Consider the following 3,791-nt stretch of genomic DNA (forward strand, 5'->3'; position numbering starts at 1 on the left):
TCTCTGATTTAAGCTCGGAAATAACAACTCAATACTTTTACTGAAGTATCGTTAAGAGTCTGTACCTGAGTATTTCTACTGAATGCTGCGTTATACTCCAGAGAAACCTTTAACACAAAGCATCTCTAAAGTGCAAACCAGTGGAGGAACTCTTAGAGGTCAAAAAACTACTAATAATTACCAATATTTTCGGCAGAATCAGAACATTTACTTCAGTGTGATTTAAAATCCAGGTATCGTACTTGTCGTGGAGTATTCTGACATTAATGTACGAGTACTTCTACTGAAGTATCACTAAGAGTCTATTCTACCTGAGTATTTCTACCTAATGCTACGTTGTACTCCAGAGAAATCCTTTAACATAAAGCAGCGCTAAAGATGAAACTCTTAGAGGTCAAAAAACAGGAATAATTACCAAATATCGTGATATATTTAATAACACATCACATATTACTTCAGTGTGATTTAAAACCCAGGTGTTGTACTTGTAGTGGAGTATTCTGACATTCATGTAGGAGTACTTTTACTTCAGTAATCTGAATACTTTCCTTGTTTTGCAGATTTCTCTCTCGTTGCCTTTTAGGTCTCACTCAGCTTCGCTCGTTAATAATACATTTCTTTTTGCACATTGAGTATATGTCAGCCCTCGCACACCTTCAGAGTCACAGTCTACCAGCGAAGTGTTGTCTAATATCCATTTTATTATTTACAAAGTGTTTATGTTAAGTTTGCTGTTTTCTTTGGTTGTATAAAGTCACATTTCAATGCGCTGTAACTGTAAGGTCCGTTATCTTCAGATCACAACCGGATTATGTCGGTTTTTCTTGTGTGATTTCGCCCCTTTTTCTGCCTTTTCTGCCACTTGCAGTTTTTTCATTTGTTTTTGGAGTTTGTCACAATTTATCGTACAATTTGTGAAAACTTTCAAAAAAAGCTATGAAAGTTGATTTAAAACACATTTTGACTCCAAAGTACTTAAAAAAGACCCTTAAAGTTTTTTATTTTGAAGCATTTTGCATCACTAATTTCAGCAAATGAACGACTGTTTGGTGTTTTCCCCCTCGTTACGTCGCCTAAAACATCTCCTTCATCCAACTTGGTTAAAGTAGAGGTATCGCTGATGGCCACAAACACACCATTTATTTCAAACTTTAAAAAAAGTCTAATCGCTGTTAAAATGGTCCAAAAAATGCACCCGGAAATGATTTGCAAAGCCTGTCCTTTCCTGCGTTTCCAGTCCAGATACGAGTCGATTATTAAAGTACTGAAAATGACATTTAAACCGATTTAAAACCCAAGCACTCCATGTTTTGTTGAACATTCCCCACCAGCCGTTAAGCATCAGAAACGTTGAGTTAACGGGAGGGAAAATGTATGAATTATGTAAATCAGACGTGGTTTTTACAACTTTAAGAGAGTTGAAGTGATTATATGATACTCCATTTGTATTTCTAAAGCTGTATCTTAAAAGCTTCTCTTACATTGTGTAATTTACGTTGGGTTTTTGTGTCTTTTAAACAATAATATAGAAATCTGATTTTCTTAACAATGAATGGTTAACTTCAGATTTGCTCACACATGTTAAAATACAACAAAAAATGAACCAATCAGTGCAGGGCTCATATTGATCTAAAGCGTCCGTACCTGCAGAGTTGATGAATTCATGTGTATTGATGAAGGTTTTTGAAGACGTAGTGTATTAAAGTAGTTTTGCATGTGAAGCAAAGATAATACAGATTAAATGATTGTGCCCCTTCGCCATGTTGGGTTGTAGCATGAACTGAGTGCAGACTGCCCCCTGCTGGCCTGAAAGTACAGTGCAGGCAGACTGACATTCATTATCTAGGAGGGGGGGGGGGGGATATGAAGTGCATCTTTTAGGGTTTTTTCACGGGATGTACGACGTGTCATTTCTATTTTCTGCTTTTGTAATTTTTTCAGGTAGAAATGAGAACAGAAATGATTTCGATGGTTTGTCTCGTCGACTGAAACCAGTTTGTTTTCTGTAGACATTAAACTTTACTTGGTTTGAACTTTAAGATGTTTTTCTACTCATTTGTGAATGAAATGTGAAAGTGTCTCTTTTGTATTTTGTACGGCTGAAGTTAAGAGTCTTCAGCTTTGTGAAGGAGGATCTCTAAACGTTTTCACCATTTACCGGAACAGGATAGAAATAGGAAAAAGTCATACTACAAATAAAATAATATTGTCGTAATAAAGGATGAAATGCGAGAAAAATAGTCATTTTATAGTATGTAATATATATATTTTTAAAAGTCATAATACATTCAAAAAATTCATAGTATCCCAATTTATTTTTGAAGTCATTTTGTGGCGCAGTGGAGTGCGGTGCGCAGTGGACCAGAGCCTTGGTGTTTGGATCAGGGAGCACAGGTTCAAACCCCACTGCAGTCAGCATGTCGTTGTGTCCCTGAGACGCTTCGCCCCAAATTGCTCCTGTGGCAGTGCTTGAATTGGAATGAAAAAGGTGCCAGTACTCTAAAATCAGCAACTTTTTCAAGTCAATATACAGTCTTATATATACAGCCCACAAACAAGAATTTGGCTACTATAATGCTGGTGGGTTTGTCTCTTTACTACTGTATATTTTAGAAAGGTTCACTGTACTTAACATTTTTTATGATAGGCAGCGGATATGGCTAAAGCTCAGTAAGGTCAATATTAACTGAAAATATAGCAATCAAAGTCTAGATCTTCTGCTGAAGACACATGAAGCAGAGACCTTTCAGGTGAGAGCCCCTCTGGTGGTGTTCAACATTAATGACAAGGAAACAAAGCTCTGGTCAGAAGCATTTTTTATAAAAAGCTTTAACAAAATTAAGTATTTCTGTACATTTTGAATGCAATCTAACTTTCCAACTCAGAAAACGAAAAACGAAAAAGTGCCAAAAGTCTTCTCACATGGCTGAGCTGCTTTGCAATATACTTCACCACTGAAGAATACAAATATGTATAAAGTAAACTATGATGCAATCTAACTTTCCAACTCAGAAAAATGATAAAGAGCATGAACAAAGAACATGTAAAAACAAATGCAAAATGTGCACAATCTAAAATGAGAAACTGTAACTGCAAGTAACAAAGTCTGAGCCATGGTAAAGAGTTACATTGAACACCAAGCTGATCAGATAACTCCCTGGTTGGTCTGAAGTCCTTCTATCTCCAGGATCTGTACAAATCGGCACATTATGCCAAAAGTCTTCTCACTGGGTGAGCTGCTTTGCAATATACTTCACATTGTTAGAAAAGGCTCCAGAAGGCCTTGGGGACATCAGTATCAGGGGCTGGAGCTGGACAGGCTCTTTCATCAGCACTTCTCCTTCCCTTTGCCAGCCAGGACCTCACATACTGTTCCGGATTGAACTGTCCTAGTGATGGTCCATTACATTTAATGAAAACCAGGCTGGACAGTCGGCTGACAGAGAGAGCATTCCTTTTTGCAGTAAGGATATCGTTCATGCAGCTGAATGCCCGCTCACACTCACTAGTGGAGACAGCGATGGTTCGGACTGCTTTCAGTAGAGGCTCCATGGCAGCAGGTGTACGGGATGCCCTGGTTTCCTTGTATTCGCGAAAGCCCTGAACAGTCTCTCTTCTGTCCACTTTCAGCACTTCGCACAAACGTAGCACCTCTACGTCCCCATACTGTACGTCTAACTCCTCTTCAGGCCAACTTCCAGGATGGATAACTTTCATGTCCTGGATTAGCTGATTGTCCCGGGCCTCCCGGCCATGTAATGGGATTTCTCTTGTGCTGACATGAGAGGAGG

The 3,791-nt window shown here is 38.5% G+C and overlaps 1 protein-coding gene across 1 annotated transcript in view; it reads left to right on the forward strand.

Moving 5' to 3' along the window:
* Nucleotides 1-2,039, forward strand: part of bckdk (branched chain ketoacid dehydrogenase kinase) — a gene marked incomplete at its 5' end in the record, with an annotated part of 3,750 nt that extends 1,711 nt beyond the window's left edge. The window contains 1 exon segment of the mRNA XM_034240085.1: nt 1-2,039. This exon segment is cut by the window's left edge and continues 403 nt beyond it.
* Between the last annotated feature and the right edge of the window lie 1,752 nt (nt 2,040-3,791).

This window comes from Gymnodraco acuticeps, unplaced genomic scaffold (genome assembly GCF_902827175.1).
Source record: "Gymnodraco acuticeps unplaced genomic scaffold, fGymAcu1.1, whole genome shotgun sequence".
Classification (NCBI taxonomy): domain Eukaryota; kingdom Metazoa; phylum Chordata; class Actinopteri; order Perciformes; family Bathydraconidae; genus Gymnodraco; species Gymnodraco acuticeps.